General features: G+C 46.9%; 42 non-coding genes across 42 annotated transcripts; all 42 read right to left on the reverse strand.

The window, feature by feature from the left end:
* Positions 1-1,492: 1,492 nt before the first annotated feature.
* Positions 1,493-1,575, reverse strand: trnal-cag (transfer RNA leucine (anticodon CAG)). The gene has a single exon. It is a non-coding gene; the product is annotated as a tRNA-Leu (tRNA).
* Positions 1,576-2,221: 646 nt separating this feature from the next.
* Positions 2,222-2,292, reverse strand: trnag-gcc (transfer RNA glycine (anticodon GCC)). The gene has a single exon. It is a non-coding gene; the product is annotated as a tRNA-Gly (tRNA).
* A 246-nt stretch (positions 2,293-2,538) lies between these two features.
* Positions 2,539-2,621, reverse strand: trnal-aag (transfer RNA leucine (anticodon AAG)). Its single transcript has one exon. It is a non-coding gene; the product is annotated as a tRNA-Leu (tRNA).
* A 646-nt stretch (positions 2,622-3,267) lies between these two features.
* On the reverse strand, positions 3,268-3,338 carry trnag-gcc (transfer RNA glycine (anticodon GCC)). Its single transcript has one exon. It is a non-coding gene; the product is annotated as a tRNA-Gly (tRNA).
* A 246-nt stretch (positions 3,339-3,584) lies between these two features.
* trnal-cag (transfer RNA leucine (anticodon CAG)) lies at positions 3,585-3,667 on the reverse strand. The gene has a single exon. It is a non-coding gene; the product is annotated as a tRNA-Leu (tRNA).
* Positions 3,668-4,313: 646 nt separating this feature from the next.
* Positions 4,314-4,384, reverse strand: trnag-gcc (transfer RNA glycine (anticodon GCC)). Its single transcript has one exon. It is a non-coding gene; the product is annotated as a tRNA-Gly (tRNA).
* Positions 4,385-5,359: 975 nt separating this feature from the next.
* On the reverse strand, positions 5,360-5,430 carry trnag-gcc (transfer RNA glycine (anticodon GCC)). The gene has a single exon. It is a non-coding gene; the product is annotated as a tRNA-Gly (tRNA).
* Positions 5,431-6,722: 1,292 nt separating this feature from the next.
* Positions 6,723-6,805, reverse strand: trnal-cag (transfer RNA leucine (anticodon CAG)). The gene has a single exon. It is a non-coding gene; the product is annotated as a tRNA-Leu (tRNA).
* Positions 6,806-7,451: 646 nt separating this feature from the next.
* trnag-gcc (transfer RNA glycine (anticodon GCC)) lies at positions 7,452-7,522 on the reverse strand. The gene has a single exon. It is a non-coding gene; the product is annotated as a tRNA-Gly (tRNA).
* Positions 7,523-7,768: 246 nt separating this feature from the next.
* trnal-cag (transfer RNA leucine (anticodon CAG)) lies at positions 7,769-7,851 on the reverse strand. Its single transcript has one exon. It is a non-coding gene; the product is annotated as a tRNA-Leu (tRNA).
* Positions 7,852-8,497: 646 nt separating this feature from the next.
* On the reverse strand, positions 8,498-8,568 carry trnag-gcc (transfer RNA glycine (anticodon GCC)). The gene has a single exon. It is a non-coding gene; the product is annotated as a tRNA-Gly (tRNA).
* A 246-nt stretch (positions 8,569-8,814) lies between these two features.
* Positions 8,815-8,897, reverse strand: trnal-cag (transfer RNA leucine (anticodon CAG)). The gene has a single exon. It is a non-coding gene; the product is annotated as a tRNA-Leu (tRNA).
* Positions 8,898-9,860: 963 nt separating this feature from the next.
* trnal-cag (transfer RNA leucine (anticodon CAG)) lies at positions 9,861-9,943 on the reverse strand. The gene has a single exon. It is a non-coding gene; the product is annotated as a tRNA-Leu (tRNA).
* A 646-nt stretch (positions 9,944-10,589) lies between these two features.
* On the reverse strand, positions 10,590-10,660 carry trnag-gcc (transfer RNA glycine (anticodon GCC)). Its single transcript has one exon. It is a non-coding gene; the product is annotated as a tRNA-Gly (tRNA).
* Positions 10,661-10,906: 246 nt separating this feature from the next.
* Positions 10,907-10,989, reverse strand: trnal-cag (transfer RNA leucine (anticodon CAG)). The gene has a single exon. It is a non-coding gene; the product is annotated as a tRNA-Leu (tRNA).
* Positions 10,990-11,635: 646 nt separating this feature from the next.
* On the reverse strand, positions 11,636-11,706 carry trnag-gcc (transfer RNA glycine (anticodon GCC)). The gene has a single exon. It is a non-coding gene; the product is annotated as a tRNA-Gly (tRNA).
* A 246-nt stretch (positions 11,707-11,952) lies between these two features.
* trnal-aag (transfer RNA leucine (anticodon AAG)) lies at positions 11,953-12,035 on the reverse strand. Its single transcript has one exon. It is a non-coding gene; the product is annotated as a tRNA-Leu (tRNA).
* A 646-nt stretch (positions 12,036-12,681) lies between these two features.
* trnag-gcc (transfer RNA glycine (anticodon GCC)) lies at positions 12,682-12,752 on the reverse strand. Its single transcript has one exon. It is a non-coding gene; the product is annotated as a tRNA-Gly (tRNA).
* Positions 12,753-12,998: 246 nt separating this feature from the next.
* trnal-cag (transfer RNA leucine (anticodon CAG)) lies at positions 12,999-13,081 on the reverse strand. The gene has a single exon. It is a non-coding gene; the product is annotated as a tRNA-Leu (tRNA).
* Positions 13,082-13,727: 646 nt separating this feature from the next.
* Positions 13,728-13,798, reverse strand: trnag-gcc (transfer RNA glycine (anticodon GCC)). Its single transcript has one exon. It is a non-coding gene; the product is annotated as a tRNA-Gly (tRNA).
* A 246-nt stretch (positions 13,799-14,044) lies between these two features.
* On the reverse strand, positions 14,045-14,127 carry trnal-cag (transfer RNA leucine (anticodon CAG)). Its single transcript has one exon. It is a non-coding gene; the product is annotated as a tRNA-Leu (tRNA).
* A 646-nt stretch (positions 14,128-14,773) lies between these two features.
* On the reverse strand, positions 14,774-14,844 carry trnag-gcc (transfer RNA glycine (anticodon GCC)). Its single transcript has one exon. It is a non-coding gene; the product is annotated as a tRNA-Gly (tRNA).
* A 246-nt stretch (positions 14,845-15,090) lies between these two features.
* trnal-aag (transfer RNA leucine (anticodon AAG)) lies at positions 15,091-15,173 on the reverse strand. Its single transcript has one exon. It is a non-coding gene; the product is annotated as a tRNA-Leu (tRNA).
* A 646-nt stretch (positions 15,174-15,819) lies between these two features.
* On the reverse strand, positions 15,820-15,890 carry trnag-gcc (transfer RNA glycine (anticodon GCC)). The gene has a single exon. It is a non-coding gene; the product is annotated as a tRNA-Gly (tRNA).
* Positions 15,891-16,136: 246 nt separating this feature from the next.
* trnal-cag (transfer RNA leucine (anticodon CAG)) lies at positions 16,137-16,219 on the reverse strand. Its single transcript has one exon. It is a non-coding gene; the product is annotated as a tRNA-Leu (tRNA).
* Positions 16,220-16,865: 646 nt separating this feature from the next.
* On the reverse strand, positions 16,866-16,936 carry trnag-gcc (transfer RNA glycine (anticodon GCC)). The gene has a single exon. It is a non-coding gene; the product is annotated as a tRNA-Gly (tRNA).
* Positions 16,937-17,182: 246 nt separating this feature from the next.
* Positions 17,183-17,265, reverse strand: trnal-aag (transfer RNA leucine (anticodon AAG)). The gene has a single exon. It is a non-coding gene; the product is annotated as a tRNA-Leu (tRNA).
* A 646-nt stretch (positions 17,266-17,911) lies between these two features.
* Positions 17,912-17,982, reverse strand: trnag-gcc (transfer RNA glycine (anticodon GCC)). The gene has a single exon. It is a non-coding gene; the product is annotated as a tRNA-Gly (tRNA).
* Positions 17,983-18,228: 246 nt separating this feature from the next.
* On the reverse strand, positions 18,229-18,311 carry trnal-cag (transfer RNA leucine (anticodon CAG)). The gene has a single exon. It is a non-coding gene; the product is annotated as a tRNA-Leu (tRNA).
* Positions 18,312-18,957: 646 nt separating this feature from the next.
* On the reverse strand, positions 18,958-19,028 carry trnag-gcc (transfer RNA glycine (anticodon GCC)). The gene has a single exon. It is a non-coding gene; the product is annotated as a tRNA-Gly (tRNA).
* Positions 19,029-19,274: 246 nt separating this feature from the next.
* Positions 19,275-19,357, reverse strand: trnal-aag (transfer RNA leucine (anticodon AAG)). Its single transcript has one exon. It is a non-coding gene; the product is annotated as a tRNA-Leu (tRNA).
* A 646-nt stretch (positions 19,358-20,003) lies between these two features.
* trnag-gcc (transfer RNA glycine (anticodon GCC)) lies at positions 20,004-20,074 on the reverse strand. The gene has a single exon. It is a non-coding gene; the product is annotated as a tRNA-Gly (tRNA).
* Positions 20,075-20,320: 246 nt separating this feature from the next.
* On the reverse strand, positions 20,321-20,403 carry trnal-cag (transfer RNA leucine (anticodon CAG)). The gene has a single exon. It is a non-coding gene; the product is annotated as a tRNA-Leu (tRNA).
* A 646-nt stretch (positions 20,404-21,049) lies between these two features.
* trnag-gcc (transfer RNA glycine (anticodon GCC)) lies at positions 21,050-21,120 on the reverse strand. The gene has a single exon. It is a non-coding gene; the product is annotated as a tRNA-Gly (tRNA).
* Positions 21,121-21,366: 246 nt separating this feature from the next.
* On the reverse strand, positions 21,367-21,449 carry trnal-aag (transfer RNA leucine (anticodon AAG)). Its single transcript has one exon. It is a non-coding gene; the product is annotated as a tRNA-Leu (tRNA).
* A 194-nt stretch (positions 21,450-21,643) lies between these two features.
* trnal-aag (transfer RNA leucine (anticodon AAG)) lies at positions 21,644-21,726 on the reverse strand. Its single transcript has one exon. It is a non-coding gene; the product is annotated as a tRNA-Leu (tRNA).
* A 646-nt stretch (positions 21,727-22,372) lies between these two features.
* Positions 22,373-22,443, reverse strand: trnag-gcc (transfer RNA glycine (anticodon GCC)). Its single transcript has one exon. It is a non-coding gene; the product is annotated as a tRNA-Gly (tRNA).
* A 246-nt stretch (positions 22,444-22,689) lies between these two features.
* On the reverse strand, positions 22,690-22,772 carry trnal-cag (transfer RNA leucine (anticodon CAG)). The gene has a single exon. It is a non-coding gene; the product is annotated as a tRNA-Leu (tRNA).
* Positions 22,773-23,418: 646 nt separating this feature from the next.
* Positions 23,419-23,489, reverse strand: trnag-gcc (transfer RNA glycine (anticodon GCC)). The gene has a single exon. It is a non-coding gene; the product is annotated as a tRNA-Gly (tRNA).
* A 246-nt stretch (positions 23,490-23,735) lies between these two features.
* trnal-aag (transfer RNA leucine (anticodon AAG)) lies at positions 23,736-23,818 on the reverse strand. Its single transcript has one exon. It is a non-coding gene; the product is annotated as a tRNA-Leu (tRNA).
* Positions 23,819-24,464: 646 nt separating this feature from the next.
* On the reverse strand, positions 24,465-24,535 carry trnag-gcc (transfer RNA glycine (anticodon GCC)). Its single transcript has one exon. It is a non-coding gene; the product is annotated as a tRNA-Gly (tRNA).
* A 246-nt stretch (positions 24,536-24,781) lies between these two features.
* On the reverse strand, positions 24,782-24,864 carry trnal-cag (transfer RNA leucine (anticodon CAG)). Its single transcript has one exon. It is a non-coding gene; the product is annotated as a tRNA-Leu (tRNA).
* Positions 24,865-25,000: the final 136 nt, after the last annotated feature.

A 25,000-nucleotide genomic window follows, 5' to 3' on the forward strand; every position in this document is an offset into this window, starting at 1 on the left:
GCATTGTGTCCAAAATGTGAGACAAACAAAGTCTTCCGACACTCTGAAGTCCGAGAATGTGTCACGTAAAGTTAGTTTATTCAGTGTCGAGCTGCCGTTTGTCGAACACCTCTCACAAGGAGCAAGTTTGCGTTGGCTGGGAATTGAACCCAGGTCTCCCGCATGGCAGGCGAGAATTCTACCACCGACACCACCAACGCTTAAGAGACTAGACAAAATGATGGAATCAGAACGGGATCTAAAACATTTTGTTATTACATAGTCATGGACGTTTTGCATGGAAATTCATGGTCTGCAGAGCATGACATCGTTGGACTTTTGTCATCCCCTGACTAGACCTGGCTCCAAAATATTTATATGTGAACTCTTCAGTAAAATGTTCTGACAGTGAAATAAAGGACGACTAAAGATTTTGTGAAATGACTTTCCCTGAGTAAAGTTAAAGCTGTCAGAAGTGGGATTCGAACCCACGCCTCCAGAGGAGACTGCGACCTGAACTCAGCGCCTCAGACCTCTCGGCCATCCTGACTGACCAGTGGGGATTTTCACAAAACTCAAGGCAACCCACATCGATCGATTGTCACCATAAAGGTAAGCAATCAAGCCGAAACGCAGGTCAACAGTTGGAAATCAAATTATGGCATCATAGTACCACTATCCACCCATGTTCCACCACTAATCCAGGCCTGTGTCACGAAGGCAACAGAATGAGCAGGTATTTCCAGACTTCCCTTGCCAAAGACACCTCCTCCAGTGGATTCCCAAGGCATTGCCCGGTCAGCCGAGAGACAAAGTCTCTCCAGTGTGTCCTCCGTCTTCCCAAGGCATCCTCCTGGTGGACCATGCCCGGACCACCATCCAATGGAGGTGTCCAGGAGGCATCTGAACGAGGTGTAGTAGCAGCATAGTACCAATACAGCATCAGTTTCCGCTGCCAGAGAAGCAAATCACGTATAAGCACTCCAAAACCACGCAGTCTTCAACTGATCACATCTCATGATGCACATTGAGACACACTGAAGGTTTCACTTGATGAGGTTAGCTTTGGCATTGTGTCCAGAATGTGAGACAAACAAAGTCTTCCGACACTCTGAAGTCCGAGAATGTGTCACATAAAGGTAGTTTATTCGGTGTCGAGTTGCCATCAGTTGAACACCTTTCACGAGGATCAAGTTTGCGTTGGCTGGGAATTGAGCCTAGGTCTCCCGCATGGCAGGCGAGAATTCTACCACTGAACCACCAATGCTTAAAAGACCAGACAAAATGATGGAATCAGAACGGGATCTAGAACAATCTGTTATTACATAGTCATGGACGTTTTGCATGGAAATTCATGGTCTGCAGAGCATGACATCGTTGGACTTTTGTCATCACCTGACTAGACCTGGCTCCAAAATATTTATATGTGAACTCTTCAGTAAAATGTTCTGACAGTGAAATAAAGAAAGACTAAAGATTTTGTGAAATGACTTTCCCTGAGTGAAGTTAAAGATGTCAGAAGTGGGATTTGAACCCACGCCTCCAGAGGAGACTGCGACCTGAACGCAGCGCCTTAGACCGCTCGGCCATCCTGACTGACCAGTGGAGATTTTCACAAAACTCAAGGCAACCCACATCGATCGATTGTCACCATAAATGTAAGCAATCAAGCCGAAACGCAGGTCAACAGTTGGAAATCAAATTATGGCATCATAGTACCACTATCCATCCATGTTCCACCACTAATCCAGGCCTGTGTCACGAAGGCAACAGAATGAGCAGGTATTTCCAGACTTCCCTTGCCAAAGACACCTCCTCCAGTGGATTCCCAAGGCATTGCCCGGTCAGCCGAGAGACAAAGTCTCTCCAGTGTGTCCTCCGTCTTCCCAATGCATCCTCCTGGTGGACCATGCCCGGACCACCATCCAATGGAGGTGTCCAGGAGGCATCTGAACGAGGTGTAGTAGCAGCATAGTACCAATACAGCATCAGTTTCCGCTGCCAGAGAAGCAAATCACGTATAAGCACTCCAAAACCACGCAGTCTTCAACTGATCACATCTCATGATGCACATTGAGGCACACTGAAGGTTTCACTTGATGAGGTTAGCTTTGGCATTGTGTCCAGAATGTGAGACAAACAAAGTCTTCCGACACTCTGAAGTCCGAGAATGTGTCACATAGAGGTAGTTTATTCGGTGTCGAGTTGCCATCAGTTGAACACCTTTCACGAGAATCAAGTTTGCGTTGGCTGGGAATTGAACCCAGGTCTCCCGCATGGCAGGCGAGAATTCTACCACTGAACCACCAATGCTTAAAATACCGGACAAAATGATGGAATCAGAACGGGATCTAGAACAATCTGTTATTACATAGTCATGGACGCTTTGCATGGAAATTCATGGTCTGCAGAGCATGACATCGTTGGACTTTTGTCATCACCTGACTAGACCTGGCTCCAAAATATTTATATGTGAACTCTTCAGTAAAATGTTCTGACAGTGAAATAAAGAAAGACTAAAGATTTTGTGAAATGACTTTCCCTGAGTAAAGTTAAAGATGTCGGAAGTGGGATTTGAACCCACGCCTCCAGAGGAGACTGCGACCTTAACACAGCTCCTTAGACCGCTCGGCCATCCTGACTACCCGGTGAAGATCTTCACAAAACTCAAGGCAACCCACATCGATCGATTGTCACCATAAATGTAAGCAATCAAGCCGAAACGCAGGTCAACAGTTGGAAATCAAATTATGGCATCATAGTACCACTATCCACCCATGTTCCACCACTAATCCAGGCCTGTGTCACGAAGGCAACAGAATGAGCAGGTATTTCCAGACTTCCCTTGCCAAAGACACCTCCTCCAGTGGATTCCCAAGGCATTGCCCGGTCAGCCGAGAGACAAAGTCTCTCCAGTGTGTCCTCCGTCTTCCCAATGCATCCTCCTGGTGGACCATGCCCGGACCACCATCCAATGGAGGTGTCCAGGAGGCATCTGAACGAGGTGTAGTAGCAGCATAGTACCAATACAGCATCAGTTTCCGCTGCCAGAGAAGCAAATCACGTATAAGCACTCCAAAACCACGCAGTCTTCAACTGATCACATCTCATGATGCACATTGAGGCACACTGAAGGTTTCACTTGATGAGGTTAGCTTTGGCATTGTGTCCAGAATGTGAGACAAACAAAGTCTTCCGACACTCTGAAGTCCGAGAATGTGTCACATAAAGTTAGTTTATTCGGTGTCGAGTTGCCATCAGTTGAACACCTTTCACGAGAATCGAGTTTGCGTTGGCTGGGAATTGAACCCAGGTCTCCCACATGGCAGGCGAGAATTCTACCACTGAACCACCAATGCTTAAAAGACCGGACAAAATGATGGAATCAGAACGGGATCTAGAACAATCTGTTATTACATAGTCATGGACGCTTTGCATGGAAATTCATGGTCTGCAGAGCATGACATCGTTGGACTTTTGTCATCACCTGACTAGACCTGGCTCCAAAATATTTATATGTGAACTCTTCAGTAAAATGTTCTGACAGTGAAATAAAGGACGACTAAAGATTTTGTGAAATGACTTTCCCTGAGTAAAGTTAAAGCTGTCAGAAGCGGGATTCGAACCCACGCCTCCAGAGGAGACTGCGACCTGAACGCAGCGCCTTAGACCGCTCGGCCATCCTGACCGACCAGTGGAGATTTTCACAAAACTCAAGGCAACCCACATCGATCGATTGTCACCATAAATGTAAGCAATCAAGCCGAAACGCAGGTCAACAGTTGGAAATCAAATTATGGCATCATAGTACCACTATCCATCCATGTTCCACCACTAATCCAGGCCTGTGTCACGAAGGCAACAGAATGAGCAGGTATTTCCAGACTTCCCTTGCCAAAGACACCTCCTCCAGTGGATTCCCAAGGCATTGCCCGGTCAGCCGAGAGACAAAGTCTCTCCAGTGTGTCCTCCGTCTTCCCAATGCATCCTCCTGGTGGACCATGCCCGGACCACCATCCAATGGAGGTGTCCAGGAGGCATCTGAACGAGGTGTAGTAGCAGCATAGTACCAATACAGCATCAGTTTCCGCTGCCAGAGAAGCAAATCACGTATAAGCACTCCAAAACCACGCAGTCTTCAACTGATCACATCTCATGATGCACATTGAGGCACACTGAAGGTTTCACTTGATGAGGTTAGCTTTGGCATTGTGTCCAGAATGTGAGACAAACAAAGTCTTCCGACACTCTGAAGTCCGAGAATGTGTCACATAAAGGTAGTTTATTCGGTGTCGAGTTGCCATCAGTTGAACACCTTTCACGAGAATCAAGTTTGCGTTGGCTGGGAATTGAACCCAGGTCTCCCGCATGGCAGGCGAGAATTCTACCACTGAACCACCAATGCTTAAAAGACCGGACAAAATGATGGAATCAGAACGGGATCTAGAACAATCTGTTATTACATAGTCATGGACGCTTTGCATGGAAATTCATGGTCTGCAGAGCATGACATCGTTGGACTTTTGTCATCACCTGACTAGACCTGGCTCCAAAATATTTATATGTGAACTCTTCAGTAAAATGTTCTGACAGTGAAATAAAGAAAGACTAAAGATTTTGTGAAATGACTTTCCCTGAGTAAAGTTAAAGATGTCGGAAGTGGGATTTGAACCCACGCGTCCAGAGGAGACTGCGACCTTAACGCAGCTCCTTAGACCGCTCTGCCATCCTGACTACCCTGTGAAGGTCTTCACAAAACTCAAGGCAACCCACATCGATCGATTGTCACCATAAATGTAAGCAATCAAGCCGAAACGCAGGTCAACAGTTGGAAATCAAATTATGGCATCATAGTACCACTATCCACCCATGTTCCACCACTAATCCAGGCCTGTGTCACGAAGGCAACAGAATGAGCAGGTATTTCCAGACTTCCCTTGCCAAAGACACCTCCTCCAGTGGATTCCCAAGGCATTGCCCGGTCAGCCGAGAGACAAAGTCTCTCCAGTGTGTCCTCCGTCTTCCCAATGCATCCTCCTGGTGGACCATGCCCGGACCACCATCCAATGGAGGTGTCCAGGAGGCATCTGAACGAGGTGTAGTAGCAGCATAGTACCAATACAGCATCAGTTTCCGCTGCCAGAGAAGCAAATCACGTATAAGCACTCCAAAACCACGCAGTCTTCAACTGATCACATCTCATGATGCACATTGAGGCACACTGAAGGTTTCACTTGATGAGGTTAGCTTTGGCATTGTGTCCAGAATGTGAGACAAACAAAGTCTTCCGACACTCTGAAGTCCGAGAATGTGTCACATAAAGTTAGTTTATTCGGTGTCGAGTTGCCATCAGTTGAACACCTTTCACGAGAATCGAGTTTGCGTTGGCTGGGAATTGAACCCAGGTCTCCCACATGGCAGGCGAGAATTCTACCACTGAACCACCAATGCTTAAAAGACTGGACAAAATGATGGAATCAGAACGGGATCTAGAACAATCTGTTATTACATAGTCATGGACGCTTTGCATGGAAATTCATGGTCTGCAGAGCATGACATCGTTGGACTTTTGTCATCACCTGACTAGACCTGGCTCCAAAATATTTATATGTGAACTCTTCAGTAAAATGTTCTGACAGTGAAATAAAGAAAGACTAAAGATTTTGTGAAATGACTTTCCCTGAGTAAAGTTAAAGATGTCGGAAGTGGGATTTGAACCCACGCCTCCGGAGGAGACTGCTACCTTAACGCAGCTCCTTAGACCGCTCGGCCATCCTGACTACCCGGTGAAGATCTTCACAAAACTCAAGGCAACCCACATCGATCGATTGTCACCATAAATGTAAGCAATCAAGCCGAAACGCAGGTCAACAGTTGGAAATCAAATTATGGCATCATAGTACCACTATCCACCCATGTTCCACCACTAATCCAGGCCTGTGTCACGAAGGCAACAGAATGAGCAGGTATTTCCAGACTTCCCTTGCCAAAGACACCTCCTCCAGTGGATTCCCAAGGCATTGCCCGGTCAGCCGAGAGACAAAGTCTCTCCAGTGTGTCCTCCGTCTTCCCAATGCATCCTCCTGGTGGACCATGCCCGGACCACCATCCAATGGAGGTGTCCAGGAGGCATCTGAACGAGGTGTAGTAGCAGCATAGTACCAATACAGCATCAGTTTCCGCTGCCAGAGAAGCAAATCACGTATAAGCACTCCAAAACCACGCAGTCTTCAACTGATCACATCTCATGATGCACATTGAGGCACACTGAAGGTTTCACTTGATGAGGTTAGCTTTGGCATTGTGTCCAGAATGTGAGACAAACAAAGTCTTCCGACACTCTGAAGTCCGAGAATGTGTCACATAAAGTTAGTTTATTCGGTGTCGAGTTGCCATCAGTTGAACACCTTTCACGAGAATCGAGTTTGCGTTGGCTGGGAATTGAACCCAGGTCTCCCACATGGCAGGCGAGAATTCTACCACTGAACCACCAATGCTTAAAAGACCGGACAAAATGATGGAATCAGAACGGGATCTAGAACAATCTGTTATTACATAGTCATGGACGCTTTGCATGGAAATTCATGGTCTGCAGAGCATGACATCGTTGGACTTTTGTCATCACCTGACTAGACCTGGCTCCAAAATATTTATATGTGAACTCTTCAGTAAAATGTTCTGACAGTGAAATAAAGGACGACTAAAGATTTTGTGAAATGACTTTCCCTGAGTAAAGTTAAAGCTGTCAGAAGTGGGATTCGAACCCACGCCTCCAGAGGAGACTGCGACCTGAACGCAGCGCCTTAGACCGCTCGGCCATCCTGACCGACCAGTGGAGATTTTCACAAAACTCAAGGCAACCCACATCGATCGATTGTCACCATAAATGTAAGCAATCAAGCCGAAACGCAGGTCAACAGTTGGAAATCAAATTATGGCATCATAGTACCACTATCCATCCATGTTCCACCACTAATCCAGGCCTGTGTCACGAAGGCAACAGAATGAGCAGGTATTTCCAGACTTCCCTTGCCAAAGACACCTCCTCCAGTGGATTCCCAAGGCATTGCCCGGTCAGCCGAGAGACAAAGTCTCTCCAGTGTGTCCTCCGTCTTCCCAATGCATCCTCCTGGTGGACCATGCCCGGACCACCATCCAATGGAGGTGTCCAGGAGGCATCTGAACGAGGTGTAGTAGCAGCATAGTACCAATACAGCATCAGTTTCCGCTGCCAGAGAAGCAAATCACGTATAAGCACTCCAAAACCACGCAGTCTTCAACTGATCACATCTCATGATGCACATTGAGGCACACTGAAGGTTTCACTTGATGAGGTTAGCTTTGGCATTGTGTCCAGAATGTGAGACAAACAAAGTCTTCCGACACTCTGAAGTCCGAGAATGTGTCACATAAGGTTAGTTTATTCGGTGTCGAGTTGCCATCAGTTGAACACCTTTCACGAGAATCAAGTTTGCGTTGGCTGGGAATTGAACCCAGGTCTCCCGCATGGCAGGCGAGAATTCTACCACTGAACCACCAATGCTTAAAAGACCGGACAAAATGATGGAATCAGAACGGGATCTAGAACAATCTGTTATTACATAGTCATGGACGCTTTGCATGGAAATTCATGGTCTGCAGAGCATGACATCGTTGGACTTTTGTCATCACCTGACTAGACCTGGCTCCAAAATATTTATATGTGAACTCTTCAGTAAAATGTTCTGACAGTGAAATAAAGGACGACTAAAGATTTTGTGAAATGACTTTCCCTGAGTAAAGTTAAAGCTGTCAGAAGTGGGATTCGAACCCACGCCTCCAGAGGAGACTGCGACCTGAACGCAGCGCCTTAGACCGCTCGGCCATCCTGACTGACCAGTGGAGATTTTCACAAAACTCAAGGCAACCCACATCGATCGATTGTCACCATAAATGTAAGCAATCAAGCCGAAACGCAGGTCAACAGTTGGAAATCAAATTATGGCATCATAGTACCACTATCCACCCATGTTCCACCACTAATCCAGGCCTGTGTCACGAAGGCAACAGGATGAGCAGGTATTTCCAGACTTCCCTTGCCAAAGACACCTCCTCCAGTGGATTCCCAAGGCATTGCCCGGTCAGCCGAGAGACAAAGTCTCTCCAGTGTGTCCTCCGTCTTCCCAATGCATCCTCCTGGTGGACCATGCCCGGACCACCATCCAATGGAGGTGTCCAGGAGGCATCTGAACGAGGTGTAGTAGCAGCATAGTACCAATACAGCATCAGTTTCCGCTGCCAGAGAAGCAAATCACGTATAAGCACTCCAAAACCACGCAGTCTTCAACTGATCACATCTCATGATGCACATTGAGACACACTGAAGGTTTCACTTGATGAGGTTAGCTTTGGCATTGTGTCCAGAATGTGAGACAAACAAAGTCTTCCGACACTCTGAAGTCCGAGAATGTGTCACATAAAGGTAGTTTATTCGGTGTCGAGTTGCCATCAGTTGAACACCTTTCACGAGGATCAAGTTTGCGTTGGCTGGGAATTGAACCCAGGTCTCCCGCATGGCAGGCGAGAACTCTACCACTGAACCACCAATGCTCAAAAGACCAGACAAAATGATGGAATCAGAACGGGATCTAGAACAATCTGTTATTACATAGTCATGGACGTTTTGCATGGAAATTCATGGTCTGCAGAGCATGACATCGTTGGACTTTTGTCATCACCTGACTAGACCTGGCTCCAAAATATTTATATGTGAACTCTTCAGTAAAATGTTCTGACAGTGAAATAAAGGACGACTAAAGATTTTGTGAAATGACTTTCCCTGAGTAAAGTTAAGGCTGTCAGAAGTGGGATTTGAACCCACGCCTCTAGAGGAGACTGCGACCTGAACGCAGCGCCTTAGACCGCTCGGCCATCCTGACTGACCAGTGGAGATTTTCACAAAACTCAAGGCAACCCACATCGATCGATTGTCACCATAAATGTAAGCAATCAAGCCGAAACGCAGGTCAACAGTTGGAAATCAAATTATGGCATCATAGTACCACTATCCACCCATGTTCCACCACTAATCCAGGCCTGTGTCACGAAGGCAACAGGATGAGCAGGTATTTCCAGACTTCCCTTGCCAAAGACACCTCCTCCAGTGGATTCCCAAGGCATTGCCCGGTCAGCCGAGAGACAAAGTCTCTCCAGTGTGTCCTCCGTCTTCCCAAGGCATCCTCCTGGTGGACCATGCCCGGACCACCATCCAATGGAGGTGTCCAGGAGGCATCTGAACGAGGTGTAGTAGCAGCATAGTACCAATACAGCATCAGTTTCCGCTGCCAGAGAAGCAAATCACGTATAAGCACTCCAAAACCACGCAGTCTTCAACTGATAACATCTCATGATGCACATTGAGACACACTGAAGGTTTCACTTGATGAGGTTAGCTTTGGCATTGTGTCCAGAATGTGAGACAAACAAAGTCTTCCGACACTCTGAAGTCCGAGAATGTGTCACATAAGGTTAGTTTATTCGGTGTCGAGTTGCCATCAGTTGAACACCTTTCACGAGAATCAAGTTTGCGTTGGCTGGGAATTGAACCCAGGTCTCCCGCATGGCAGGCGAGAATTCTACCACCGAACCACCAATGCTTAAAAGACCGGACAAAATGATGGAATCAGAACGGGATCTAGAACAATCTGTTATTACATAGTCATGGACGCTTTGCATGGAAATTCATGGTCTGCAGAGCATGACATCGTTGGACTTTTGTCATCACCTGACTAGACCTGGCTCCAAAATATTTATATGTGAACTCTTCAGTAAAATGTTCTGACAGTGAAATAAAGGACGACTAAAGATTTTGTGAAATGACTTTCCCTGAGTAAAGTTAAAGCTGTCAGAAGTGGGATTCGAACCCACGCCTCCAGAGGAGACTGCGACCTGAACGCAGCGCCTTAGACCGCTCGGCCATCCTGACTGACCAGTGGAGATTTTCACAAAACTCAAGGCAACCCACATCGATCGATTGTCACCATAAATGTAAGCAATCAAGCCGAAACGCAGGTCAACAGTTGGAAATCAAATTATGGCATCATAGTACCACTATCCACCCATGTTCCACCACTAATCCAGGCCTGTGTCACGAAGGCAACAGAATGAGCAGGTATTTCCAGACTTCCCTTGCCAAAGACACCTCCTCCAGTGGATTCCCAAGGCATTGCCCGGTCAGCCGAGAGACAAAGTCTCTCCAGTGTGTCCTCCGTCTTCCCAATGCATCCTCCTGGTGGACCATGCCCGGACCACCATCCAATGGAGGTGTCCAGGAGGCATCTGAACGAGGTGTAGTAGCAGCATAGTACCAATACAGCACCAGTTTCCGCTGCCAGAGAAGCAAATCACGTATAAGCACTCCAAAACCACGCAGTCTTCAACTGATCACATCTCATGATGCACATTGAGACACACTGAAGGTTTCACTTGATGAGGTTAGCTTTGGCATTGTGTCCAGAATGTGAGACAAACAAAGTCTTCCGACACTCTGAAGTCCGAGAATGTGTCACATAAAGGTAGTTTATTCGGTGTCGAGTTGCCATCAGTTGAACACCTTTCACGAGGATCAAGTTTGCGTTGGCTGGGAATTGAACCCAGGTCTCCCGCATGGCAGGCGAGAATTCTACCACTGAACCACCAATGCTTAAAAGACCAGACAAAATGATGGAATCAGAACGGGATCTAGAACAATCTGTTATTACATAGTCATGGACGTTTTGCATGGAAATTCATGGTCTGCAGAGCATGACATCGTTGGACTTTTGTCATCACCTGACTAGACCTGGCTCCAAAATATTTATATGTGAACTCTTCAGTAAAATGTTCTGACAGTGAAATAAAGGACGACTAAAGATTTTGTGAAATGACTTTCCCTGAGTAAAGTTAAGGCTGTCAGAAGTGGGATTTGAACCCACGCCTCTAGAGGAGACTGCGACCTGAACGCAGCGCCTTAGACCGCTCGGCCATCCTGACTGACCAGTGGAGATTTTCACAAAACTCAAGGCAACCCACATCGATCGATTGTCACCATAAATGTAAGCAATCAAGCCGAAACGCAGGTCAACAGTTGGAAATCAAATTATGGCATCATAGTACCACTATCCACCCATGTTCCACCACTAATCCAGGCCTGTGTCACGAAGGCAACAGGATGAGCAGGTATTTCCAGACTTCCCTTGCCAAAGACACCTCCTCCAGTGGATTCCCAAGGCATTGCCCGGTCAGCCGAGAGACAAAGTCTCTCCAGTGTGTCCTCCGTCTTCCCAAGGCATCCTCCTGGTGGACCATGCCCGGACCACCATCCAATGGAGGTGTCCAGGAGGCATCTGAACGAGGTGTAGTAGCAGCATAGTACCAATACAGCATCAGTTTCCGCTGCCAGAGAAGCAAATCACGTATAAGCACTCCAAAACCACGCAGTCTTCAACTGATAACATCTCATGATGCACATTGAGACACACTGAAGGTTTCACTTGATGAGGTTAGCTTTGGCATTGTGTCCAGAATGTGAGACAAACAAAGTCTTCCGACACTCTGAAGTCCGAGAATGTGTCACATAAAGGTAGTTTATTCGGTGTCGAGTTGCCATCAGTTGAACACCTTTCACGAGGATCAAGTTTGCGTTGGCTGGGAATTGAACCCAGGTCTCCCGCATGGCAGGCGAGAATTCTACCACTGAACCACCAATGCTTAAAAGACCAGACAAAATGATGGAATCAGAACGGGATCTAGAACAATCTGTTATTACATAGTCATGGACGTTTTGCATGGAAATTCATGGTCTGCAGAGCATGACATCGTTGGACTTTTGTCATCACCTGACTAGACCTGGCTCCAAAATATTTATATGTGAACTCTTCAGTAAAATGTTCTGACAGTGAAATAAAGAAAGACTAAAGATTTTGTGAAATGACTTTCCCTGAGTAAAGTTAAAGATGTCAGAAGTGGGATTTGAACCCACGCCTCCAGAGGAGACTGCGGCCTTAACGCAGCGCCTTAGACCGCTCGGCCATCCTGACTGACCAGTGGAGATTTTCACAAAACTCAAGGCAACCCACATCGATCGATTGTCACCATAAATGTAAGCAATCAAGCCGAAACGCAGGTCAACAGTTGGAAATCAAATTATGGCATCATAGTACCACTATCCACCCATGTTCCACCACTAATCCAGGCCTGTGTCACGAAGGCAACAGGATGAGCAGGTATTTCCAGACTTCCCTTGCCAAAGACACCTCCTCCAGTGGATTCCCAAGGCATTGCCCGGTCAGCCGAGAGACAAAGTCTCTCCAGTGTGTCCTCCGTCTTCCCAAGGCATCCTCCTGGTGGACCATGCCCGGACCACCATCCAATGGAGGTGTCCAGGAGGCATCTGAACGAGGTGTAGTAGCAGCATAGTACCAATACAGCATCAGTTTCCGCTGCCAGAGAAGCAAATCACGTATAAGCACTCCAAAACCACGCAGTCTTCAACTGATCACATCTCATGATGCACATTGAGACACACTGAAGGTTTCACTTGATGAGGTTAGCTTTGGCATTGTGTCCAGAATGTGAGACAAACAAAGTCTTCCGACACTCTGAAGTCCGAGAATGTGTCACATAAAGGTAGTTTATTCGGTGTCGAGTTGCCATCAGTTGAACACCTTTCACGAGGATCAAGTTTGCGTTGGCTGGGAATTGAACCCAGGTCTCCCGCATGGCAGGCGAGAATTCTACCACTGAACCACCAATGCTTAAAAGACTGGACAAAATGATGGAATCAGAATGGGATCTAGAACAATCTGTTATTACATAGTCATGGACGTTTTGCATGGAAATTCATGGTCTGCAGAGCATGACATCGTTGGACTTTTGTCATCACCTGACTAGACCTGGCTCCAAAATATTTATATGTGAACTCTTCAGTAAAATGTTCTGACAGTGAAATAAAGGACGACTAAAGATTTTGTGAAATGACTTTCCCTGAGTAAAGTTAAGGCTGTCAGAAGTGGGATTTGAACCCACGCCTCTAGAGGAGACTGCGACCTGAACGCAGCGCCTTAGACCGCTCGGCCATCCTGACTGACCAGTGGAGATTTTCACAAAACTCAAGGCAACCCACATCGATCGATTGTCACCATAAATGTAAGCAATCAAGCCGAAACGCAGGTCAACAGTTGGAAATCAAATTATGGCATCATAGTACCACTATCCACCCATGTTCCACCACTAATCCAGGCCTGTGTCACGAAGGCAACAGGATGAGCAGGTATTTCCAGACTTCCCTTGCCAAAGACACCTCCTCCAGTGGATTCCCAAGGCATTGCCCGGTTAGCCGAGAGACAAAGTCTCTCCAGTGTGTCCTCCGTCTTCCCAAGGCATCCTCCTGGTGGACCATGCCCGGACCACCATCCAATGGAGGTGTCCAGGAGGCATCTGAACGAGGTGTAGTAGCAGCATAGTACCAATACAGCATCAGTTCCCGCTGCCAGAGAAGCAAATCACGTATAAGCACTCCAAAACCACGCAGTCTTCAACTGATCACATCTCATGATGCACATTGAGACACACTGAAGGTTTCACTTGATGAGGTTAGCTTTGGCATTGTGTCCAGAATGTGAGACAAACAAAGTCTTCCGACACTCTGAAGTCCGAGAATGTGTCACATAAAGGTAGTTTATTCGGTGTCGAGTTGCCATCAGTTGAACACCTTTCACGAGGATCAAGTTTGCGTTGGCTGGGAATTGAACCCAGGTCTCCCGCATGGCAGGCGAGAATTCTACCACTGAACCACCAATGCTTAAAAGACCAGACAAAATGATGGAATCAGAACGGGATCTAGAACAATCTGTTATTACATAGTCATGGACGTTTTGCATGGAAATTCATGGTCTGCAGAGCATGACATCGTTGGACTTTTGTCATCACCTGACTAGACCTGGCTCCAAAATATTTATATGTGAACTCTTCAGTAAAATGTTCTGACAGTGAAATAAAGGACGACTAAAGATTTTGTGAAATGACTTTCCCTGAGTAAAGTTAAGGCTGTCAGAAGTGGGATTTGAACCCACGCCTCTAGAGGAGACTGCGACCTGAACGCAGCGCCTTAGACCGCTCGGCCATCCTGACTGACCAGTGGAGATTTTCACAAAACTCAAGGCAACCCACATCGATCGATTGTCACCATAAATGTAAGCAATCAAGCCGAAACGCAGGTCAACAGTTGGAAATCAAATTATGGCATCATAGTACCACTATCCACCCATGTTCCACCACTAATCCAGGCCTGTGTCACGAAGGCAACAGGATGAGCAGGTATTTCCAGACTTCCCTTGCCAAAGACACCTCCTCCAGTGGATTCCCAAGGCATTGCCCGGTCAGCCGAGAGACAAAGTCTCTCCAGTGTGTCCTCCGTCTTCCCAAGGCATCCTCCTGGTGGACCATGCCCGGACCACCATCCAATGGAGGTGTCCAGGAGGCATCTGAACGAGGTGTAGTAGCAGCATAGTACCAATACAGCATCAGTTTCCGCTGCCAGAGAAGCAAATCACATATAAGCACTCCAAAACCACGCAGTCTTCAACTGATCACATCTCATGATGCACATTGAGACACACTGAAGGTTTCACTTGATGAGGTTAGCTTTGGCATTGTGTCCAGAATGTGAGACAAACAAAGTCTTCCGACACTCTGAAGTCCGAGAATGTGTCACATAAAGGTAGTTTATTCGGTGTCGAGTTGCCATCAGTTGAACACCTTTCACGAGGATCAAGTTTGCGTTGGCTGGGAATTGAACCCAGGTCTCCCGCATGGCAGGCGAGAATTCTACCACTGAACCACCAATGCTTAAAAGACCAGACAAAATGATGGAATCAGAACGGGATCTAGAACAATCTGTTATTACATAGTCATGGACGTTTTGCATGGAAATTCATGGTCTGCAGAGCATGACATCGTTGGACTTTTGTCATCACCTGACTAGACCTGGCTCCAAAATATTTATATGTGAACTCTTCAGTAAAATGTTCTGACAGTGAAATAAAGAAAGACTAAAGATTTTGTGAAATGACTTTCCCTGAGTAAAGTTAAAGATGTCAGAAGTGGGATTTGAACCCACGCCTCCAGAGGAGACTGCGACCTTGACGCAGCGCCTTAGACCGCTCGGCCACCCTGACTACCCGGTGAGGATCTTCACAAAACTCAAGGCAACCCACATCGATCGATTGTCACCATAAATGTAAGCAATCAAGCCGAAACGCAGGTCAACAGTTGGAAATCAAATTATGGCATCATAGTACCACTATCCACCCATGTTCCACCACTAATCCAGGCCTGTGTCACAAAGGCAACAGAATGAGCAGGTATTTCCAGACTTCCCTTGCCAAAGACACCTCCTCCAGTGGATTCCCAAGGCATTGCCCGGTCAGCCGAGAGACAAAGTCTCTCCAGTGTGTCCTCCGTCTTCCCAAGGCATCCTCCTGGTGGACCATGCCCGGACCACCATCCAATGGAGGTGTCCAGGAGGCATCTGAACGAGGTGTAGTAGCAGCATAGTACCAATACAGCATCAGTTTCCGCTGCCAGAGAAGCAAATCACGTATAAGCACTCCAAAACCACGCAGTCTTCAACTGATCACATCTCATGATGCACATTGAGACACACTGAAGGTTTCACTTGATGAGGTTAGCTTTGGCATTGTGTCCAGAATGTGAGACAAACAAAGTCTTCCGACACTCTGAAGTCCGAGAATGTGTCACATAAAGGTAGTTTATTCGGTGTCGAGTTGCCATCAGTTGAACACCTTTCACGAGGATCAAGTTTGCATTGGCTGGGAATTGAACCCAGGTCTCCCGCATGGCAGGCGAGAATTCTACCACTGAACCACCAATGCTTAAAAGACCAGACAAAATGATGGAATCAGAACGGGATCTAGAACAATCTGTTATTACATAGTCATGGACGTTTTGCATGGAAATTCATGGTCTGCAGAGCATGACATCGTTGGACTTTTGTCATCACCTGACTAGACCTGGCTCCAAAATATTTATATGTGAACTCTTCAGTAAAATGTTCTGACAGTGAAATAAAGGACGACTAAAGATTTTGTGAAATGACTTTCCCTGAGTAAAGTTAAGGCTGTCAGAAGTGGGATTTGAACCCACGCCTCTAGAGGAGACTGCGACCTGAACGCAGCGCCTTAGACCGCTCGGCCATCCTGACTGACCAGTGGAGATTTTCACAAAACTCAAGGCAACCCACATCGATCGATTGTCACCATAAATGTAAGCAATCAAGCCGAAACGCAGGTCAACAGTTGGAAATCAAATTATGGCATCATAGTACCACTATCCACCCATGTTCCACCACTAATCCAGGCCTGTGTCACGAAGGCAACAGGATGAGCAGGTATTTCCAGACTTCCCTTGCCAAAGACACCTCCTCCAGTGGATTCCCAAGGCATTGCCCGGTCAGCCGAGAGACAAAGTCTCTCCAGTGTGTCCTCCGTCTTCCCAAGGCATCCTCCTGGTGGACCATGCCCGGACCACCATCCAATGGAGGTGTCCAGGAGGCATCTGAACGAGGTGTAGTAGCAGCATAGTACCAATACAGCATCAGTTTCCGCTGCCAGAGAAGCAAATCACGTATAAGCACTCCAAAACCACGCAGTCTTCAACTGATCACATCTCATGATGCACATTGAGACACACTGAAGGTTTCACTTGATGAGGTTAGCTTTGGCATTGTGTCCAGAATGTGAGACAAACAAAGTCTTCCGACACTCTGAAGTCCGAGAATGTGTCACATAAAGGTAGTTTATTCGGTGTCGAGTTGCCATCAGTTGAACACCTTTCACGAGGATCAAGTTTGCGTTGGCTGGGAATTGAACCCAGGTCTCCCGCATGGCAGGCGAGAATTCTACCACTGAACCACCAATGCTTAAAAGACCAGACAAAATGATGGAATCAGAACGGGATCTAGAACAATCTGTTATTACATAGTCATGGACGTTTTGCATGGAAATTCATGGTCTGCAGAGCATGACATCGTTGGACTTTTGTCATCACCTGACTAGACCTGGCTCCAAAATATTTATATGTGAACTCTTCAGTAAAATGTTCTGACAGTGAAATAAAGAAAGACTAAAGATTTTGTGAAATGACTTTCCCTGAGTAAAGTTAAAGATGTCAGAAGTGGGATTTGAACCCACGCCTCCAGAGGAGACCGCGACCTTAACGCAGCGCCTTAGACCGCTCGGCCACCCTGACTACCCGGTGAGGATCTTCACAAAACTCAAGGCAACCCACATCGATCGATTGTCACCATAAATGTAAGCAATCAAGCCGAAACGCAGGTCAACAGTTGGAAATCAAATTATGGCATCATAGTACCACTATCCACCCATGTTCCACCACTAATCCAGGCCTGTGTCACAAAGGCAACAGAATGAGCAGGTATTTCCAGACTTCCCTTGCCAAAGACACCTCCTCCAGTGGATTCCCAAGGCATTGCCCGGTCAGCCGAGAGACAAAGTCTCTCCAGTGTGTCCTCCGTCTTCCCAAGGCATCCTCCTGGTGGACCATGCCCGGACCACCATCCAATGGAGGTGTCCAGGAGGCATCTGAACGAGGTGTAGTAGCAGCATAGTACCAATACAGCATCAGTTTCCGCTGCCAGAGAAGCAAATCACGTATAAGCACTCCAAAACCACGCAGTCTTCAACTGATCACATCTCATGATGCACATTGAGACACACTGAAGGTTTCACTTGATGAGGTTAGCTTTGGCATTGTGTCCAGAATGTGAGACAAACAAAGTCTCCCGACACTCTGAAGTCCGAGAATGTGTCACATAAAGGTAGTTTATTCGGTGTCGAGTTGCCATCAGTTGAACACCTTTCACGAGGATCAAGTTTGCGTTGGCTGGGAATTGAACCCAGGTCTCCCGCATGGCAGGCGAGAATTCTACCACTGAACCACCAATGCTTAAAAGACCAGACAAAATGATGGAATCAGAACGGGATCTAGAACAATCTGTTATTACATAGTCATGGACGTTTTGCATGGAAATTCATGGTCTGCAGAGCATGACATCGTTGGACTTTTGTCATCACCTGACTAGACCTGGCTCCAAAATATTTATATGTGAACTCTTCAGTAAAATGTTCTGACAGTGAAATAAAGGACGACTAAAGATTTTGTGAAATGACTTTCCCTGAGTAAAGTTAAGGCTGTCAGAAGTGGGATTTGAACCCACGCCTCTAGAGGAGACTGCGACCTGAACGCAGCGCCTTAGACCGCTCGGCCATCCTGACTGACCAGTGGAGATTTTCACAAAACTCAAGGCAACCCACATCGATCGATTGTCACCATAAATGTAAGCAATCAAGCCGAAACGCAGGTCAACAGTTGGAAATCAAATTATGGCATCATAGTACCACTATCCACCCATGTTCCACCACTAATCCAGGCCTGTGTCACGAAGGCAACAGGATGAGCAGGTATTTCCAGACTTCCCTTGCCAAAGACACCTCCTCCAGTGGATTCCCAAGGCATTGCCCGGTCAGCCGAGAGACAAAGTCTCTCCAGTGTGTCCTCCGTCTTCCCAAGGCATCCTCCTGGTGGACCATGCCCGGACCACCATCCAATGGAGGTGTCCAGGAGGCATCTGAACGAGGTGTAGTAGCAGCATAGTACCAATACAGCATCAGTTTCCGCTGCCAGAGAAGCAAATCACGTATAAGCACTCCAAAACCACGCAGTCTTCAACTGATCACATCTCATGATGCACATTGAGACACACTGAAGGTTTCACTTGATGAGGTTAGCTTTGGCATTGTGTCCAGAATGTGAGACAAACAAAGTCTTCCGACACTCTGAAGTCCGAGAATGTGTCACATAAAGGTAGTTTATTCGGTGTCGAGTTGCCATCAGTTGAACACCTTTCACGAGGATCAAGTTTGCGTTGGCTGGGAATTGAACCCAGGTCTCCCGCATGGCAGGCGAGAATTCTACCACTGAACCACCAATGCTTAAAAGACCAGACAAAATGATGGAATCAGAACGGGATCTAGAACAATCTGTTATTACATAGTCATGGACGTTTTGCATGGAAATTCATGGTCTGCAGAGCATGACATCGTTGGACTTTTGTCATCACCTGACTAGACCTGGCTCCAAAATATTTATATGTGAACTCTTCAGTAAAATGTTCTGACAGTGAAATAAAGAAAGACTAAAGATTTTGTGAAATGACTTTCCCTGAGTAAAGTTAAAGATGTCAGAAGTGGGATTTGAACCCACGCCTCCAGAGGAGACCGCGACCTTAACGCAGCGCCTTAGACCGCTCGGCCACCCTGACTACCCGGTGAGGATCTTCACAAAACTCAAGGCAACCCACATCGATCGATTGTCACCATAAATGTAAGCAATCAAGCCGAAACGCAGGTCAACAGTTGGAAATCAAATTATGGCATCATAGTACCACTATCCACCCATGTTCCACCACTAATCCAGGCCTGTGTCACAAAGGCAACAGAATGAGCAGGTATTTCCAGACTTCCCTTGCCAAAGACACCTCCTCCAGTGGATTCCCAAGGCATTGCCCGGTCAGCCGAGAGACAAAGTCTCTCCAGTGTGTCCTCCGTCTTCCCAAGGCATCCTCCTGGTGGACCATGCCCGGACCACCATCCAATGGAGGTGTCCAGGAGGCATCTGAACGAGGTGTAGTAGCAGCATAGTACCAATACAGCATCAGTTTCCGCTGCCAGAGAAGCAAATCACGTATAAGCACTCCAAAACCACGCAGTCTTCAACTGATCACATCTCATGATGCACATTGAGACACACTGAAGGTTTCACTTGATGAGGTTAGCTTTGGCATTGTGTCCAGAATGTGAGACAAACAAAGTCTCCCGACACTCTGAAGTCCGAGAATGTGTCACATAAAGGTAGTTTATTCGGTGTCGAGTTGCCATCAGTTGAACACCTTTCACGAGGATCAAGTTTGCGTTGGCTGGGAATTGAACCCAGGTCTCCCGCATGGCAGGCGAGAATTCTACCACTGAACCACCAATGCTTAAAAGACCAGACAAAATGATGGAATCAGAACGGGATCTAGAACAATCTGTTATTACATAGTCATGGACGTTTTGCATGGAAATTCATGGTCTGCAGAGCATGACATCGTTGGACTTTTGTCATCACCTGACTAGACCTGGCTCCAAAATATTTATATGTGAACTCTTCAGTAAAATGTTCTGACAGTGAAATAAAGGACGACTAAAGATTTTGTGAAATGACTTTCCCTGAGTAAAGTTAAGGCTGTCAGAAGTGGGATTTGAACCCACGCCTCTAGAGGAGACTGCGACCTGAACGCAGCGCCTTAGACCGCTCGGCCATCCTGACTGACCAGTGGAGATTTTCACAAAACTCAAGGCAACCCACATCGATCGATTGTCACCATAAATGTAAGCAATCAAGCCGAAACGCAGGTCAACAGTTGGAAATCAAATTATGGCATCATAGTACCACTATCCACCCATGTTCCACCACTAATCCAGGCCTGTGTCACGAAGGCAACAGGATGAGCAGGTATTTCCAGACTTCCCTTGCCAAAGACACCTCCTCCAGTGGATTCCCAAGGCATTGCCCGGTCAGCCGAGAGACAAAGTCTCTCCACTGTGTCCTCCGTCTTCCCAAGGCATCCTCCTGGTGGACCATGCCCGGACCACCATCCAATGGAGGTGTCCAGGAGGCATCTGAACGAGGTGTAGTAGCAGCATAGTACCAATACAGCATCAGTTTCCGCTGCCAGAGAAGCAAATCACGTATAAGCACTCCAAAACCACGCAGTCTTCAACTGATCACATCTCATGATGCACATTGAGACACACTGAAGGTTTCACTTGATGAGGTTAGCTTTGGCATTGTGTCCAGAATGTGAGACAAACAAAGTCTTCCGACACTCTGAAGTCCGAGAATGTGTCACATAAAGGTAGTTTATTCGGTGTCGAGTTGCCATCAGTTGAACACCTTTCACGAGGATCAAGTTTGCGTTGGCTGGGAATTGAACCCAGGTCTCCCGCATGGCAGGCGAGAATTCTACCACTGAACCACCAATGCTTAAAAGACCAGACAAAATGATGGAATCAGAACGGGATCTAGAACAATCTGTTATTACATAGTCATGGACGTTTTGCATGGAAATTCATGGTCTGCAGAGCATGACATCGTTGGACTTTTGTCATCACCTGACTAGACCTGGCTCCAAAATATTTATATGTGAACTCTTCAGTAAAATGTTCTGACAGTGAAATAAAGAAAGACTAAAGATTTTGTGAAATGACTTTCCCTGAGTAAAGTTAAAGATGTCAGAAGTGGGATTTGAACCCACGCCTCCAGAGGAGACTGCGACCTTAACGCAGCGCCTTAGACCGCTCGGCCACCCTGACTACCCGGTGAGGATCTTCACAAAACTCAAGGCAACCCACATCGATCGATTGTCACCATAAATGTAAGCAATCAAGCCGAAACGCAGGTCAACAGTTGGAAATCAAATTATGGCATCATAGTACCACTATCCACCCATGTTCCACCACTAATCCAGGCCTGTGTCACAAAGACTTTCCCTGAGTAAAGTTAAAGATGTCAGAAGTGGGATTTGAACCCACGCCTCCAGAGGAGACCGCGACCTTAACGCAGCGCCTTAGACCGCTCGGCCACCCTGACTACCCGGTGAGGATCTTCACAAAACTCAAGGCAACCCACATCGATCGATTGTCACCATAAATGTAAGCAATCAAGCCGAAACGCAGGTCAACAGTTGGAAATCAAATTATGGCATCATAGTACCACTATCCACCCATGTTCCACCACTAATCCAGGCCTGTGTCACAAAGGCAACAGAATGAGCAGGTATTTCCAGACTTCCCTTGCCAAAGACACCTCCTCCAGTGGATTCCCAAGGCATTGCCCGGTCAGCCGAGAGACAAAGTCTCTCCAGTGTGTCCTCCGTCTTCCCAAGGCATCCTCCTGGTGGACCATGCCCGGACCACCATCCAATGGAGGTGTCCAGGAGGCATCTGAACGAGGTGTAGTAGCAGCATAGTACCAATACAGCATCAGTTTCCGCTGCCAGAGAAGCAAATCACGTATAAGCACTCCAAAACCACGCAGTCTTCAACTGATCACATCTCATGATGCACATTGAGACACACTGAAGGTTTCACTTGATGAGGTTAGCTTTGGCATTGTGTCCAGAATGTGAGACAAACAAAGTCTCCCGACACTCTGAAGTCCGAGAATGTGTCACATAAAGGTAGTTTATTCGGTGTCGAGTTGCCATCAGTTGAACACCTTTCACGAGGATCAAGTTTGCGTTGGCTGGGAATTGAACCCAGGTCTCCCGCATGGCAGGCGAGAATTCTACCACTGAACCACCAATGCTTAAAAGACCAGACAAAATGATGGAATCAGAACGGGATCTAGAACAATCTGTTATTACATAGTCATGGACGTTTTGCATGGAAATTCATGGTCTGCAGAGCATGACATCGTTGGACTTTTGTCATCACCTGACTAGACCTGGCTCCAAAATATTTATATGTGAACTCTTCAGTAAAATGTTCTGACAGTGAAATAAAGGACGACTAAAGATTTTGTGAAATGACTTTCCCTGAGTAAAGTTAAGGCTGTCAGAAGTGGGATTTGAACCCACGCCTCTAGAGGAGACTGCGACCTGAACGCAGCGCCTTAGACCGCTCGGCCATCCTGACTGACCAGTGGAGATTTTCACAAAACTCAAGGCAACCCACATCGATCGATTGTCACCATAAATGTAAGCAATCAAGCCGAAACGCAGGTCAACAGTTGGAAATCAAATTATGGCATCATAGTACCACTATCCACCCATGTTCCACCACTAATCCAGGCCTGTGTCACGAAGGCAACAGGATGAGCAGGTATTTCCAGACTTCCCTTGCCAAAGACACCTCCTCCAGTGGATTCCCAAGGCATTGCCCGGTCAGCCGAGAGACAAAGTCTCTCCAGTGTGTCCTCCGTCTTCCCAAGGCATCCTCCTGGTGGACCATGCCCGGACCACCATCCAATGGAGGTGTCCAGGAGGCATCTGAACGAGGTGTAGTAGCAGCATAGTACCAATACAGCATCAGTTTCCGCTGCCAGAGAAGCAAATCACGTATAAGCACTCCAAAACCACGCAGTCTTCAACTGATCACATCTCATGATGCACATTGAGACACACTGAAGGTTTCACTTGATGAGGTTAGCTTTGGCATTGTGTCCAGAATGTGAGACAAACAAAGTCTTCCGACACTCTGAAGTCCGAGAATGTGTCACATAAAGGTAGTTTATTCGGTGTCGAGTTGCCATCAGTTGAACACCTTTCACGAGGATCAAGTTTGCGTTGGCTGGGAATTGAACCCAGGTCTCCCGCATGGCAGGCGAGAATTCTACCACTGAACCACCAATGCTTAAAAGACCAGACAAAATGATGGAATCAGAACGGGATCTAGAACAATCTGTTATTACATAGTCATGGACGTTTTGCATGGAAATTCATGGTCTGCAGAGCATGACATCGTTGGACTTTTGTCATCACCTGACTAGACCTGGCTCCAAAATATTTATATGTGAACTCTTCAGTAAAATGTTCTGACAGTGAAATAAAGAAAGACTAAAGATTTTGTGAAATGACTTTCCCTGAGTAAAGTTAAAGATGTCAGAAGTGGGATTTGAACCCACGCCTCCAGAGGAGACCGCGACCTTAACGCAGCGCCTTAGACCGCTCGGCCACCCTGACTACCCGGTGAGGATCTTCACAAAACTCAAGGCAACCCACATCGATCGATTGTCACCATAAATGTAAGCAATCAAGCCGAAACGCAGGTCAACAGTTGGAAATCAAATTATGGCATCATAGTACCACTATCCACCCATGTTCCACCACTAATCCAGGCCTGTGTCACAAAGGCAACAGAATGAGCAGGTATTTCCAGACTTCCCTTGCCAAAGACACCTCCTCCAGTGGATTCCCAAGGCATTGCCCGGTCAGCCGAGAGACAAAGTCTCTCCAGTGTGTCCTCCGTCTTCCCAAGGCATCCTCCTGGTGGACCATGCCCGGACCACCATCCAATGGAGGTGTCCAGGAGGCATCTGAACGAGGTGTAGTAGCAGCATAGTACCAATACAGCATCAGTTTCCGCTGCCAGAGAAGCAAATCACGTATAAGCACTCCAAAACCACGCAGTCTTCAACTGATCACATCTCATGATGCACATTGAGACACACTGAAGGTTTCACTTGATGAGGTTAGCTTTGGCATTGTGTCCAGAATGTGAGACAAACAAAGTCTCCCGACACTCTGAAGTCCGAGAATGTGTCACATAAAGGTAGTTTATTCGGTGTCGAGTTGCCATCAGTTGAACACCTTTCACGAGGATCAAGTTTGCGTTGGCTGGGAATTGAACCCAGGTCTCCCGCATGGCAGGCGAGAATTCTACCACTGAACCACCAATGCTTAAAAGACCAGACAAAATGATGGAATCAGAACGGGATCTAGAACAATCTGTTATTACATAGTCATGGACGTTTTGCATGGAAATTCATGGTCTGCAGAGCATGACATCGTTGGACTTTTGTCATCACCTGACTAGACCTGGCTCCAAAATATTTATATGTGAACTCTTCAGTAAAATGTTCTGACAGTGAAATAAAGGACGACTAAAGATTTTGTGAAATGACTTTCCCTGAGTAAAGTTAAGGCTGTCAGAAGTGGGATTTGAACCCACGCCTCTAGAGGAGACTGCGACCTGAACGCAGCGCCTTAGACCGCTCGGCCATCCTGACTGACCAGTGGAGATTTTCACAAAACTCAAGGCAACCCACATCGATCGATTGTCACCATAAATGTAAGCAATCAAGCCGAAACGCAGGTCAACAGTTGGAAATCAAATTATGGCATCATAGTACCACTATCCACCCA

Source organism: Brachionichthys hirsutus, unplaced genomic scaffold, assembly GCF_040956055.1.
Source record: "Brachionichthys hirsutus isolate HB-005 unplaced genomic scaffold, CSIRO-AGI_Bhir_v1 contig_931, whole genome shotgun sequence".
Classification (NCBI taxonomy): Eukaryota; Metazoa; Chordata; class Actinopteri; order Lophiiformes; family Brachionichthyidae; genus Brachionichthys; species Brachionichthys hirsutus.